We start from the raw sequence: 16,249 nt of genomic DNA on the forward strand, positions 1-16,249 counted from the left end.
TCAGTGGCATTTAAAGCAATGGGCATCTAAGAGTAATGCTGTACGGTAGATGGAGGTTGGTAACCAGTGTCTTTCGGCATTTTAGACTGTACTCTCTCAGAGAAGAAAAAGGGATTGCTTTGAATTTTTTGTGTTATTTGGTTTGGTTTGGTTTGGTTTGGTTTTTCTGAGACAGGGTTTCTCTGTGTCACAGCTCTGGCTCTCCTGGAACTTGCTTTGTAGCCTAGGCTGGCCTCAAACTCACTGAGTCCCGCCTGCCTCGTCCTCCTGAGTGCTGGGATTAAAGGCTAACGCCACCACTGACCAGCAAAAGAGGGACTTTTAAGACCACAGTTCCCATATACGTTCAGCTGCTTTTCATTGTATATGCATAGATGAACAATTAATAAACTAATACAATTATTGAAAAATAACCTAACTCGGGACGGAGAGACAGCTCAGAGGTTATAATGCACTGCCTGTTCTTCAAGGGGTCCTGAGTTCAATTCCCAACAACCACATGGTGGCTCACAGCTATCTATAATGAGAGCTGATGCCTTCTTCTGGCCTGCAAATAGAACAATGTATATATACTAAATAAATTAGTCTTTAAAAAGGAAAGAAGGAAGGAAGGGAGGGAGGGAGGGAAAGAGAGAGGAAGAGAGAGAGAGAGAGAGAGAGAGAGAGAGAGAGAGAGAGAGAACCTAACCCATAAACCACAGAGTTTATCATCAATATTTGGCCACCATAGTTTTTATATATAGTCTCTAATATCACCAACTGTCCTTTCAACTAACCCGAAGCTACTGTGTATTTGCTTATTCGTTATTTATTTAGCTTATTCTCACTTGGTGATAAAATTACTTCAATGACACCACAAAACTTATATATTTGGGTTTTTAATGTTTTGCAGAAAAAATTAAGTAGCATATTATGAACACTCTTATTGAAAAATCATCAAATTTGAAATATTTGTTTCTGTAAAACTAATTAGTGACTTAATTCTATAACTCAGGCAGTCCTGAAACTTTCTGAAGCCCTCCTGCCTATGATTAGAGGTGAGAAACACTACACCAGTTTTACATACTTACTTTAGATTGAGGCAATTCCATTAACTTTGTTAAAAATGATTTCCACAACTCCTGTTACAAAGCAGTGTGGATTCTGACATTTAAAAGCTGTATATGTAGCTCTCACATAACTTACTGGAGAACGCAAATTACATGGGGCACAATCTACTTGCAAATTGTAGATTCGAGAGGTGCACTTTTACCAACTTTTACACAGGCAAATTAGAAGGCAGAAAAAATGAAGTCTAAGTCGGGCCCGTGGTCTGGGATGGGGGGCGGGGCCGGAGGTCCAGGAGTAGCGGACTGGGAAGGACACTGGGACAGCAGCAACGCCCACAAGTGCTTCGGAAGTTCTGCTTTATTGATCGGCTGATAATGAGGGAAAGAAAAACGTTTAGTTAGGCATGTTAGATTCTCAGTATGAACACAGATAAGAAATATTTTACCAAATGTATTTTGTTGTAAGCCCCCCTTCTGTTTTGAATGTTCTTAAAGGGACGTTTAAATAAATGAGATGTTAGTTAATGAGTTGCTAAGAGGCTCTGGGACGGTTCGCGCGTCAGCCTTGTCCTTTTCTGGCACACGCCGCTCGCCCTGGCGGTTTCCCTCTTTTCTCAGAACCACGCTAAGCACGCGGGGCGCTAGTGCCGGGGTCACACGCATAGGTTTCTTTCACACTTAGTTTTAAACCCTCCCTCTGCGGCTCGCGGAGGGCGTGGTGAGAGCGCAGGAGGTACTTCCCCAAGCTCCGGGCACCCCCACCGGGGTACTTGCCGTGGTCACAGCATAGGGGACCACGCTACGGCGCGGACTCCTGCGGGTGGCGCGGCGCTCGGCCAGGGGTTTCCGGGATCCCTCTCCGCGTCCTGTGCGCGGGAATGAATACCTCTGGTTAGTGGCAACGAGGAACCCGGTAAGGAGGCGTCCCGACTCCGTGGTCCACTGTCGGACTTCTCTTCACCCTAATATACTGACTGGTCCTTATTCTGAGCCTCGCAGGCTTCCCTAGGATGAGAATAATGGTTGGTGCTCTTAACGGGGGTCTGGCGGGGAGCCATACCTGGGGGCCATCCGTGACCAGTCCCATACTCAGGAAACTAAGTCAGACATCATCACGGATTCATTATAGTGAGGTACTGTCTTAGAAGTAGAGGAGAGAGAGAGAGAGAGAGAGAGAGAGAGAGAGAGAGAGAGAGAGAGAGAGACAGAGAGAGAGAGAGAGAGAGAGAGAGAGAGAGACAGAGACAGAGACAGAGACAGACAGAGACACAGAGAGACAGACGGAGGGAGGGAGAGAGGGAGGGAGGGAGGGAAGGAGGGAAGGAGGGAGGGAGGGAGGGACAGAGAGAGAGACAGAGAGAGAGACAGAGAGAGAGAGAGAGAGAGAGAGAGAGAGAGAGAGAGAGAGAGAGAGAGAGAGAGAGAGAGAGAGAGAGAGGATTCCTGATCTTCAGAATGGGTACAATGCCGCTTGTCTTCTGCATCCCCCATGCCTGATTCGGTGAGTCCTCCGCTATCCCTTCCTTAGGCACAGCAGTAAGCTCAGATTCGTGCCTTGAGTCACGATGATTAGTTAGATAGGATGGCAAACTCTGAACCTCAGTCTGACTTTAGAGGAGAAAAATCATCTTACAATAATTTCTCAGTAATGGGCTCGCTTTCTCCTGCTGCACCTGGCTTGTTCTCTAGCAAATTCTTACCGTCGCTGCTTTTAAAACATAACCACCAAATCTCAGAAGAGATCTGGAACAACGGTTTCCTTTGCTCTTGGAAGTTTTTAGTACTCTTTGCATGCGGTGGCAAGATTTTTTGTTGTTTTTAAGATAAAAATATGAATTGAATGTCTTTTTTTCTCACTACCTTTGTTGGGCACTGTAGCTGATAGATTTACTTCACTCCTTCAAAGTTAAAATCAGAGATATACTTAAGAGTATAGCAAACGAAGAGACAGCACCTAGTTTTAACCAAATTAATCTTTCAGTGGCACTAAAAGAACGTTTAAAGAGAGAGATCAAAAGTTCAGAATACCTACCTGAATTTTAACAATGTCTTTGAAAAAAATGTGCTGGTGTTTTTTTTCCTTTTCAGCTTGTTCTGTATTATGGGCACGGGGTTTAAGAGATTCTCCAACCCAACAACAGTTCTATGAATCAGGGACTGTTTTATTTCTCATTCGGTAGACAGGCCATACAGCTAGAACTGTCAGCTGAGACTGCAGCTTCTTTCCCAGGTAGGTCTTCTCAGTTCTTGACTAGGCCAGTCGCTACCCAGGGGGCTCTTTTGGAAAGCTTGGAATGAAATGATAAGAGCATACATCATCCAATTCAGCTATGAGCTAACTACTTCGTGGCACTGACATGGGAGCCTGAGGCTCACTGAAAATAAATGAGTTGTATAGGCCAGAGAACTGCAAAGGGCAGCATGAGCGGAGCTGCTGTTAGGTTAGCAAGCATCTGGAGTGATGGAGGAGCAAGAGGAATGCATACTCTGAGTCCGCTCTTAAGATGCCGGTGTCATCTTGATTACTGCATATGTCACCACAGTCTAGAAATGGTAAGAGTTACTTTGTACAGTAAAGCAAGGATTAATTACTAAATTATGTGCTCTGCATTATGGAAACTTGTTAACAAAGTGTTGATGGAGCGGCAGGGCTGTGTCAAGCCAGAAAAGATGCCAAATTTAGAATAATCAGAATGTATTTTGTCATTATAATGTCAAGGAAAGGAACTGGTTAATCAGGCAGAGGGTTGTTAGGGCAGAAACTTCAGTGTGACGGATGAAGACAGAGACCCACATCAGAGCACTGGACTGAGCTGCCAAGGCCAGTTGAAGAGCAGGAGGGAGAATATGAGAAAGAAAGTCAGGACCACGAGGGGTTGGTCCACCCACTGAGACAGTGTGCCTGAACTAGTGGGAGATCACCATATTCAGCTGGACTGGGACTGAATGAGCATGGACCCTGGTTCCTCTGAATGTGGTTGACAATTGGGGGAGACTGAGGGGCCAATGATAATGGCACTGGGATTTGTCTCTACTGTATGTACTGGCTTTTTGGAATCCTATTCTCTTTGGATGCACACCTTCCTAGGCCTGGATGTAACAAGGAGGGCCTTGGACTTCCCACAGGGCAGGGTGCCTTGCCCTCCCTCAGAACTGGAGGGGGTTGGGGGGACGGGTGTGTGGAGGAGAAGAAGGAAAGTGGGAATTTTGATTGGTGTTATTTATAAAGTAATAAAAAAAGAGGAAAAAACTTAAAATCTAACCTCTAAATGAAAAAAAAAAAAGAAAAACCTTGTAGGATGGCTGTTTGTCTTAAGTTCACCTCACTTTATGAACAGGCAGAGGGTGATGTCACAAGGGAAGCAAACTTGTCAGGATTTCCTAGGGCTCAAGAGGGAGAAATAAACCTCATGCCACCACATGTTGATCATGTAACTTCAGTCCTGAGGTATCACACAGAGGCCTGTCCAACAAACCGAGAAAGAAGCATCTTGTAGGGGATTTGATGTTCTTTTTAAAAAGGATTTATTATGTTGTTTTCAATTGTGTGTATTGTGGTAGTGAGGATTGGGTAGGTGCACATGAGTGCAGTTGCCCATAGAGGCGAGAGGTATCCATTGCCCTGGAACTAGAGTTCAAGATTGATGTGAGCTGCCTGATGTGAGTGCTGGGAACTGAACTCAGGTTCTCTGCAAGAGCAATTCCACCTCTTAGCCACTAAGCAATTTCCCCAACCTTATGATTTAATTTTCTTAATAAATGTTGGTTTTATTTGTGGTCATTTTCTTTTGTTCTTTTTTTTGTATTCTTGCGGTTTTTTTCTGTTTTGTTTGATTTGGGTTTTTTTGTTTTTACATCACAAAGTTTCACCTCCTTCCCCTCTTCCAAGCCCCCCCCCATTCAACTACCCATCCCCTCCTCCACTGTTTCTCTTCAGATACAGGTGGGCATCCCACGGCTCTCAGCCATGGTATATCAAGTTGTAGTGAGACTAGGCACCTCCTCTTCCATTAAGGCTGATGAGGCAATCCAGTAGGAGGAATGGGTCCCAAAAGCAGACAACATAGTTAAAGACAGGCCTTGCTCTCACTGTTAGGGGGTCTCACCCCTACAAATTACATAACTATAACATATATGCAGAGGGTCTAGATAAGTCCCATACATATATATGTCTGTGTGTGTGTGTGTGTATGTATGTATGTATGTATGTATGTATGTATGTATTTATAGCAGGACGTCATTAGAAATCATTTCATTGATGTCTTTATTTTAGATGAACTTCTTGCTGTGCTTCCCAGGCTGGCCTTGAACTCCTGTGCTGTAGTGATCTGCCAGTTTCAGCTTCCTGAATGCTAAAGTTGCATGTGTATACCAGCTCACCTAGTTTGGCCATTTAAATCTTTTAGTAGTAGTAGTAGTGATAGTAGCATGTGTTTATGTGTACCCATGTGCACACCTGCCACAGTTAGCGTGTTGAGGTGAAGGGGAATGCATAGGCATCGGTTGTTTCCTTCCACTTTGGGACCCAGGAATCAAACTCAGGTCATCAGATTTGCACAGGAGCCCTGTTAACCTATGAACCGCTTGCTAGCTCTCCTTGTTGTCTGTTTTTTATTTTGTTTGTTTGTTTTTTCCTTATGCCATCCTGACTCAGTGATGATGGAATCTCAATGTGGTTTTTATTTGCATTTCACTGGTATCTGGTAATGTCGGACAGTTTGTATATGCCTGATAGTTCTTTGTACTTCATCTTTTCAGAACTCTATGCTTTTTTCATTAGCCCATTTATTGACTGGGTTGTTTGATTTCTTATTGCTTAGGTTTCTTTTTTATTTTTATACATTCTATATACTAATACTCTGGTGTATAATTGGCAAAGACTTCTGTAGACTGTCTCTTCACTTGATTAACTATTTCTTTTTCTAAGTAGAAGCTTTTACATTTCATCAGGTCTATTCCTTGCATGACTAGAATCCAGGTGAGGATGTCCCTGTCTATGCCCATGTCTGGAAGTATTTTTCTTACCTTTTTCTTAACAATTCTAGGGTTTCTGGTCTGTCACTCAGGCCTTAGGTCTGTTTAGAGGTGATTTTTGTAGAGGTCCTAGGTTCAGTCTTCAACATGTGGCTATCCAGTTTTCATAGAACTACTTGTTGAAGAGGCTGACTTGTCCACATTTAGTATTTCGAGCATCTTTGTTAAAAGAAAAAGTAGGTGACTGTGGCTGTGTGAGATAGAATCTGTGTCCTTAGTTCCACAGATCATGTCTGTTTTGTGTGAATACTGTGCTGTTTTAGAGTCCTGGAGTACAACTTGAAATCAGAAAGGTAGCACACCTAGCTTTATTCTTTTTGCTCTGGATTGCTTTGGCTATCTGGGAACTTTTGTGTTTACAAACAATTTTAAGGTTTTTTTCTGTTCTGTGAAGAATGTCAGTGGAATTTGATTGGTGGCATTACTGAAACTGGAGTCTGCTTTTGGAGGTGTCACCATTTTCACAAGGTTAATTCCTCTAATCCAGGAACATGGGAGGTCTTCCCAATCTTCTAGTGTCCCTTTCTTGAGTGTTGAGTGTTTCAGGCCTTTCATTGAAGAGGTCTTTTAATTCTTTACTTGGGCTTATTCTAAGGTGAGATTTTTTGTTTTGTTACTGTTTGTTTTAGTGTGTGTGCTATTAGTGTGTTTAGTGTAAATGCATGTGATCCTGAGCACATGTGTGTGTGTGTATGTGTTAAATGAGATGGTTTCCCCAATCTCTTTGTCTGCATGTTAGTCATAAGTATATAGAAAGGTTACTAATATTTTATTAATTTTTTTATCCTGCTATATTGCTGATGGTGTTTATCCATCCTGAGTTTTTTTGGTGGAGTTTTTAGATTGGTTAGTTGGTTGGTCGGCTGGTTGGTTGGTTGGTTGGTTGGTTGGTTGGTTGGTTGGTTGGTTGGTTGGAGACAAGGCCTCACTATTAAGTCTTGACTAGGCTGGAACTGCCATGTGGAGCAGGCTGACCTCTAACTCACAGAGATAAGCCTACCTCTGCCTCCCCAGTGTGAGGACCATCAAACAGAGCTAAATTTCCTCAGGTGTAGATGTCTTTTGCAAACAAATACACCTTGACTTCTTCCTGTCTTATTTGCTTCCCTGTTATTTCCCTCTCATGTCTTATTGTTCTATACTACATTGAGTAAGAGTGGAGAAAGTAAAAACCCTTGTCTCATTCCCGATTTAGAGGAAATGCTTTGAGGTATTATTCCCATTTAGCATAACATTGGCAATAAGTTTGCTGTGTGTAGCCTTTATTATATTGAAATATATTCCTTCCATTCCTGATATCTTGAAGGTTTTTATCATAAAAGGATGTTGGATTTTGTTAAAAAGCCTTTTCTATTAAGATGACCAAGTGATTTCTTTCCCTGATTCCATTAATGTACTGTATTACATTTATTGACATGTGTGGCAAGCCATCCATGTATCTCAGGAATTAATACAGCAAGATTTTTTTAAGGATAAATGAAAAATAGATCCTAAAAGGGCTAAAGATAAGCAAGAAAGCAAGCAAACAAACAAACAAAAAAGAAAGCATTAGGGAATTTCCTAAACTCAAGCAAGAAAGGAAAATCCCTATTCTCATGTAAAAGCTAAGGAACTTATCTTAGAACTGGAGACAGTGAGATAAGTGGGAATCCAATGGCACCTCAGTAGCTGCACACAGAAGACAGGTGTGTGTGCCAAATTTGGTTCACATCAGTGATGTTTCAGCTTCTGGGGAGAAAGAGAAAACTTTGAACTCTGAAGAAGGGTTGCTGGCTACATGGTGGCTTTAGAAACTGCCTACTAATTTCAGAAGAAGGTAGAAGAGTCTAGCTCTCTCAATTTTACATAGCTGAAAATTTTGATTTACTAATGCTTGTCACACCATATGGAAAATTACGAAAGAACACACTAAAAGAATAGATATTAGGGTATCATGACACTTAACTATCATGTGATTGAAGCAGACAACCCTCCTTGACCAGTGCAGGTCTACATATCCTTTACAAAAAACCCAAAGGGGTATGTCAAACAGGAGATACTGCATCAGAAAAGAGGCCAGGTGTGCTTTTTAAAGCGGTATTTCTGGGCCAGACAAGAACATAATAAAGATGGTTCCCCAGGTGTCCAGCTTTTGCCTGGTAAGAGTCAGGGATGACATACAAATTGCAAACTCAGATGAGGCTGCACAGGCTGCTGAAACATTCCCAGCAGGAAATGTTCACCGCCCTGTTGCTGTTAGAGCAGAGGTAAAACAAGATGTTAAAACAACCCCCTCCTCGGCCCCCACACTTGTAAGCCTTTAGACTCAAGCAAAGAGAACACAAGTAATGATAATTTGTAATACCTATAATGGAAAGATCCCTGCCACCATCACTTTCTTCTAATGGTTTCAAAATTATACCATCTCCGTCTTTACTCCAAGGAGAGGTGGGTTTGTTTTTTGGTTTGGGGGTTTTGTTGTTGTTGCTGTTTTCAGTAGTGACTAGAGAAAACTTTACACTACCAAGGTCCAACCCTCAGTATCTGCAGATGTTAAAAGAGGAGTATCAGAGAACTTTGGAGAATCTAAAACTTTTGGATTGTCTATTCAGGAGGAGAAGGATGAAAAAAAAAAGGGAACAGCCAGAGGAGAAGCTGAAGGCAGGTTACTTGCAGCACACTGCACCTGAATATATTTTTTCTTTTGCAGTATATGATTTGATCATTTTATTATTTTATGTGTGGGAATGTTTTGATTGTATGTATATCTGTACATCATATCCATGCCTGGAGCCTGTAGAGGCCAGAAGAGGGTGTGAACTAGAACTGAAGTTAGTTATAGATGATCATGAGCCACTATGTGGATGCTGGGAATCAAACCCAAATCCTCTAGAAAAGGAGCCAGTACTCTTAACAGCTGAATCATCTCTCCTGTTCTAATCTGATAATTTTAATGTTGGTTAAAAGAAATATTTTATGGGAGGTCAGGCATCACTCAGGAGGCAGAGGCAGAGCAGCAGATCTCTATGAGTTTGAGGCCAGCCTGGTCTACAAAGCAAGTTTCAGAACAGGTAGAATTACACAGAGAAACAAAGCCTGCCCCCAAAAATTATATTTTAATCGGGAAATATCTTGGAACTGAACACATTCCATAAAATTGTTTTGTATCTCTATTATGGAAAAACTTTTACATGACTTTCTTAGTATTTTGATTATTTAAACACATACAAGTACAGGCTTAGGCCTGTAATCCTAGCATTTAGAAGGGGGAGGTAAGAGGATAAAAAGTTCAAAATTAGGACTGATGAGATGCCTCAGTGGGTTAAGTAACTTGCCACCAAGCCTGACAACCTCAGTTCAATCCCTGAGATGCACAAACTGGAAGAAGAGAACCAACTTCCACAAGTGGTCCTCTGACTTCCATACACTTGCCGTGGCACAAGTGCACATGCACAAATAGATGATGATGAGAATGAGAATGGTGATGAAGATAGATAGATAGATAGATAGATAGATAGATAGATAGATAGATAGATAAAAGAATTTTAAAGATTAAACAAAGAGTTCAAGATCGTCCTCAACATGCAATGAGCGTGAAGTTAGCTTAGATTACATATGGCCATGTCTCAAAAAAAAATTTTAATTACACAAAAGTATTTGTGTTTTTTCTAAGTTTTGAGTCATTGGAATTTTGTATTAGAACCTTGAAAGTTATCAAAGATTTGGTTTGGTTTGGTTTGGTTTGGTTTGGTTTGGTTTTTATAACAGGCTTCCTTGACTCTGCTATTAAGTCACAGCATGTCTTTGTAACACAGCAAGCCAGTGCACATTCAGAGTCAACATTTGCTAGTTCAGCGGTGAACAAAAATGTCACCTATCAAGAAGGTGGAGGAGTGAGGAAAAGACAGCAGCCCATAACAGTTACCTATTAACCTTTGAGAGGGCTTCTTTCAATGCCTAATGTACGATATTTTACCTTGTTCAGGGAAATGTACAATTCCAGCACACTGAAAATGATTAAGAAAGCAACACAATCCAGGACTAAAGAGAAAATGAAATAGGCAGTGGCCTCGGTGGACAGCTTACCTGGTAAGTCATGGGCCTGAGAAGCTACCGCTAGCCTGTTTGTCCTCACAATACCACCTTTTTCTTTCAACTTACCACAGTACAGCAGAAGGAAGCAAATGTGAATATACAGAGTGTTCATGTCTGGGTGAAATCACTACTTCCGGAAGACCAAGTGTTTTGGTTTTTTTCATAGTCTCCTCAAGGACAGACTCCAAGAAGCTGCCTGTTTTGCGTTTGTCTCTGGGGTGAGTGTGCAGAGACTGATTGGGAGCACCTGCTGTACCTTCCTGCCTCTCCTGGTGGTGCTGCTTGGGGACGTTCACTGGCCTCCCTCTGAACATTGTTTTCACTATCTGGAAGCCATGGGGTGAGTGATGAGTCAGGGACAGAGTCTTTCATTCTGTGTTTCAGAGAGAGCTGTAGTTTTGAGATTGACCTTGGAGGCAGGCTGTGTAAAGGATGTTTACAGCCCATATGAGGTTTCATTTTATTGGAAGATGCCTCATTTACTTGAAGGTTGTTGAGGGGTTTGAACTTCTCATAAACGGAACTTTTTTTACCTCATTTTCAGGGACAATCAAAGCTTCTGTTTACATCCCTGTGTTACGCTGCTTCCTGGCTTCTTCCGCATGACTTGCTCAGCTTGCTTTCTTTTACCATCCAATACCTCCTTCTCAGAGGTGGCACTACACCCAGTGGCATTGGCACCATCAACTTTAATCATTATACCATTCAGAAACACCCGCTCAGTAGTGTCGCTGCCCCCAGTGACATGGGACCACCTACATTAACTATTAATCAAGAAGATGCACCACAGACTTGCCTACAGACAATTTTTTCTTTTTTCTTTTTTTATTTGAAAATTGTACAATATATTTTGATCACAATTTCCCCTCCCTCTTCTTCTCCCAGACCCTCCTTACCATACCACAGTTTTCTGACTGTTCAGAAAACAAATAGAAAAATAGAAAACAGAATTTAAAACAATGAAAAAGCATAAGAAATACACAGATACAAAAACTTAAGCACATAATCAGAACCCATAATGTAAATCAAAAGACCAGTAAGACATAAAAAATACCCAAACAAAACAATATGAAAAACAAAAAAGTCTACAAAGGCACCATTGAGTTCATTTTGCATTAGCCACTTACTGCTGGGCGTTCAGTCTACCCTCTTATACCCAGTGAGATTCCAATGGAGAAAATGCATTTATCCTTTGCAAATGGGTATCAGTTGGGGATAGCTTCTTGAATAGGGGTAGAAAATGGTGTCCACCTCCCCTTCTCAGCATTGGAACCCTGTCTGGTTTGAACCTGTGCTGGCCCTGTGCGTGGTCCCACCATCTCTGTGAATTCAAGGTGCATCCTTCCTGCTGTGTCTGGAAGACACTGTTTCCTCATTGTCCTCCACCACCACTGGCTCTTACAATCTTTTCATCTCCCCTTCCTCATAGCTCCCAGAGCCCTAAGGGGAGGGGATTGATACAGACATTTCATTTAGGTGAGTGTTCCTAAGTCTCTCACTCCTTGCACATTGTCCAGTTGTGGGACTCTATTAGTTTCCATCTACTGATAATGGCTTAGTGAGGCACTGTGCCATTGGGATAGTAAAATGTCATTAGAAGTCGTTTTATTGTTTTGCTCCTTTAGCAGAACAATAATGCATTTCCCCTAAACACAAGCCCTCTCTAATCTCAGGTTCTTGGCCATATAAGCAGTGTTGGGCATGGGTTACATCTCATGGAGTGGGCCTTAAATCTAATCAGAGAGTGGTGTCTTACTCTCATAACATTTACACCCTTATTGCACCAGAATAACTTGCTCAGGCCACAATTGTACCCTTAGAATTTGTAACTGCATTGCTCTTTACTCTTCTCCTCTGGTACCACACAGAATACGTTCCAGTACTGTGAACACCTGTAAGCAGGGGTAAAGTCTATAGCTAGATACCAGTTCAACTTCTTCATGTTTAATGAGATATGTAAGTGTTGTCGTCAGCCAAAGAGCATTACAATCAGTTTGTGGAGAGCTACCAATAGCCTTTGCCTGAGTTGTTTGAGGGTGTCCATGTGGCCCCTTTAGCCAACAACTCAATTAGATGTAACCCATTCCTGTCACTTGAGTTTCACTTGGTGCCAAAATATGTCTAGTTGGGCCATTGTCTTCCTGTTATTTGGTGACTCATTTAGATTTATTTTATGTACATACATAGTTTAAGAAATTTATACGTTAGTAGGTTTTCATATACCTCATCAAATGGCTCTTGGTGTTGCCCCTCTCATTAGTCCCCCCCCTTGCCCACTTTTCTCTCCTCTTCCCATTTAATCCTCCTGTTCCATTCTCCCCACTCTCTCTCCAAAACTATATATTCTATTTCCTCTTCCTTGGTAAATCCTCCCTTCCCCACTAAGTCCCTTACTAGTTACCTAACTTCTGTGGTTATATGGATTGTAGACTTCCTAGTGAAGGCTTTAAAGCCAACATTTACTTATAAGAGAATAAATACCATATTTGTCTTTTGGGATCTGGGTTCCCTCACTCTGGCTGAACTCCATCCATTTACCTGTGAATTTATGCTTTTATTTCTAGCAGCTGAATAATAATTCTGTTGTATAAATGCATCACATTCTCTTTATTCATTCATCAGTTAATGGACATCTAGGCCATTTCCAATATGTAGCTACTATGAACAGAGCACATGTCTCTGTAATAGGACATAGAGTCCTTTGGGTATAGGCCCAAGAGTAGTATAGTTGGAGCTAGATCTATTCTTAGCTTCTTCAGGTATAGTGGTTGTTCAAGTTTGCACTCACACCAAAAATGGATAAATGTCCCACTTTTCCCACATCCTCACCAACATGAGCTGTGTTATGGGAATATTTCAATTGATAGTCACTCTTTCCAAATAACTCTAGCCTGCACCAAATCGACATAAACTAACAAGGACAACTGACCCTAGTCAACTTCATAAATGAACACTTCACTGCTCAACCATAACCTTCCCTCTCTTGCTCATCCTGATTATCTCAATATCCATATTACAGTATAAAACTTGAAATATCTCACAGTTTTTAAAAATTCAAACACTTAAAAGTTAAGTCTCTTTAAAATATCCAAGCTCTTTGTAAAATTCCAAAGTCTTATTATTGTAGGCGCCTGTCAAATCAAAAATAACTTTAATACTTTCTTACTCTGAGGAAAAAAAATCAGGGCACAGTTAAAATCATATCAAAGCAAAACCAAAATCCAACAGTGTCAGATGATGTGACTCACAGACTTCCAGACTCTAAAGGATTTGCCACAGCACACACTGTGCCTTATTCACTCAGACCGACTTCACACAGAGCCCTTGCTGTCCATGGCCATCTAGCATCTGCACTGAAACTGGGCTGCACCTTCACCAACAGCCTCTTCTGGGCTCTCTTCAGGGACTCTGGTTCTGCATATGTGTCAAGCCTCGACTTCTCTCCATGACCCCTTCAATCTTAGGACTTTGATTACAACTGAGGCTTTTACCTTCACTAATGAACTCTCCTGCCTCTCTTCAGGAATTCCTGCCCTGCCACACAGTAACAGGCCTCCGCTGGTCACAGTGACCCCTTCACACCTTCAAAACCAGTACCACCTGGATGACTCATATATATTACCAAGTTCAGCTGCCAGAATGAGATGTAGCCTTAGACCCTCTGGACCACAGCTTCTGTGTGCTGACTGTGAGGAAATACTCCCAGAAGACTTCACCTAAATGATGTTGATCTCTTCTTAATCACAGCTCATTGTACCAATTGTACCAACAAAGCAAAGTTTTTTGCCTTACTGCTGTTGGTTGTTTTTTACTCTTGGTCTCTTTGAAGGGCTGTCACCCAGCTCCCAAAGAAATTACACAGAATCTTATTCTTTCTTATGAATGCTCAGCCTTAGCCTGACTTAGAAAGCTTGCTAACTTAAATTATCCCATCTATCTTTTGCCTCTTGGCTTTTACCTTTCTCTATTTCTGTATATCTTTTCTTCCTTCTTATTCCATGACTGGCTGGCCCCTTCCTTCCTCCTCTCCTCCTTTTTTTGTTCCTTGATCTTGCTTCCCTCTTCCCAGATTTCTCCTCCTATTTATTCTTTCTGACTGCCAGCCTTGTCTATCTTTCTCCTACCTGAATATTGGCCATTCATTTCCTTATTAGACCAATCGGGTATTGTAGACAAACAAACTAGCACAGCTTTCACAGAGTTAAACAAATGCAACACATCTTTGCATCATTAAACAAGTGTTCCACAGCAAAAATAAATGTAGCACATCTTTAACTAATATTCTACAACACCTTACTGGTTATTGATTCAAAATATCACTCAAACAACACTGCCAGTCTTTGCTTCCCTCTAAAATTTCACAAGCTGGATCTTCACCATCTACACTGCTTCCATGTCTATCTTCTTAGATCCCACAATAGTTGACTAAGCTCTAGATGCTCAATGACTTTTCCAGTCCAAAGTTCTATAGTATTTCCACAATCCTCCCCAAAACAAGAGGGTCAGATCTGTCAGAGCAATAGCCTACTTCTCTTCACAGTTTCTATCTATGACTATGATAAAATACCATGACTAAAAGCAATTTGGAAAGGAAAGGGTTTATTTCACCTTATACATGTACATCAGAGTCCATCACTGAAAAAAAGCTATGACCAAAACTGGAGCAGGAACCATGAAAGGATACTGTTCGCTGGCTTTCTCCACTTGACTTACTCGACCTATTTTCTTATAGCACCCAGAACCACCTGCCCAGAAGTGGCCCTGCTCCCAGTGAGCTGAGACCACCTGCAACAATCATTAACTAAGAAAATGCCCCCATAGAGTTACCTACAGACAGACCTTATGCGGCGGTGGGGGGGAGGGCATTTTCTCAATTGAGAGTCCTCCTAAAATGACTCTACCTTATGTCAAGTTGACATAAAACTTACCAAGACAAAAATCAAAATGATGTCCTGTTGTTGTAATTTTTTTAAAAAAAAAAAAAAAGTTACTTGCTTTTATTTTACTTTACTTTGTGAGCCCTTAAGAAAAAAAAATTTTTTCTTGGTTCCTCTTTTTTTTTTCATGGTTTATTTTTTTATATTTAAAAATTTCCATCTCCTCCCCTCCTCCCCCCTTCCTTTCCCTCCCCTCCACCCATACCCTCCCTCCCTCCCTCTCCAGGACAAGGAGCCATCAGGGTTCCCTACTCTATGTTAAGACCAAGGTCCTCCCAACTCCCCCCAGGTCCAGGAAGGTGATCAACCAAGCTGAGAAGGCTCCCCTGTTGTTGTAATTTTGAGACAGGGGTTTGTCCAAGCTGGCTTCAAACCTATGAGACACCTGCCTTAGGCTCCAGAGTGCTGTGGTTGCACATTTGTGCCATCATATTCAGTAAAAAATTGACCTTGCTGCTCATGTCTTTCAAGTGTTTGTAGTATTGCTGGCTAATGTTCTATTGTAGTGTGAAGCGGCGGGGCTACGTCCCGCCACCCGGCTGCCGGCTAACTTTACACCCGAAATAATTACACGGAAACTGTATTCTTTTAAACACTGCCTGGCCCATAGTTTCAGCCTCTTATTGGCTAATTCTCATATCTTGCTTTAACCCATATTTAGTAATTTATATAGCACCACGAGGGGTGCCTTACCAGGAGAGATCTTAACCTGCATCCATCTTGGAGAGAAGCATGGAGACTCCCTATCGCGACTGCCTGAAGCGTCTCCCCAACTCTTCTTCCTTGTTCCCACAATTCTGTTCTGTCTACTCTGCCTACCTAATTTTCTGTCTCTTAAAGGGCCAAGGCAGTATCTTTATTAATAATGAAAGTAACACATAGACACTCCTCCATCATTCTATGATAGTGTATTTTAACCTTTTCACTACAATAATGAAAACCCATTAAAGATGCCAATCACAGTGTAGCAAAAATAATCAGAATAAGACAGAATTCAGTGTTCATGCTACCACACAAGTGGGAGCCATTTTTTTAATCTACTGTTTTCAGAGCTACGAGATTAGAAAAACTCCACCAATCAAGAGGTCTGTTTAATTGTGATGACATAGCCTTTTTAAGAGGACAAACAAGTTTTATGTGTGGTAAAGTATAGAC

The 16,249-nt window shown here is 41.6% G+C and overlaps 1 protein-coding gene across 1 annotated transcript in view; it reads left to right on the plus strand.

The window, feature by feature from the left end:
* Nucleotides 1-1,849: 1,849 nt before the first annotated feature.
* Il12rb2 (interleukin 12 receptor subunit beta 2) overlaps nucleotides 1,850-16,249 on the plus strand; it is a 77,898-nt gene continuing 63,498 nt past the window's right edge. Inside the window, exons 1-3 of the mRNA XM_038320654.1 lie at nucleotides 1,850-1,962; nucleotides 10,048-10,151; nucleotides 10,324-10,497. The gene's annotated coding sequence lies outside the window, so the exon portion shown is untranslated. The remainder of the gene's footprint in view (nucleotides 1,963-10,047; nucleotides 10,152-10,323; nucleotides 10,498-16,249) is intronic.

This window comes from Arvicola amphibius, chromosome 2, assembly GCF_903992535.2.
Source record: "Arvicola amphibius chromosome 2, mArvAmp1.2, whole genome shotgun sequence".
Lineage (NCBI taxonomy): Eukaryota > Metazoa > Chordata > Mammalia > Rodentia > Cricetidae > Arvicola > Arvicola amphibius.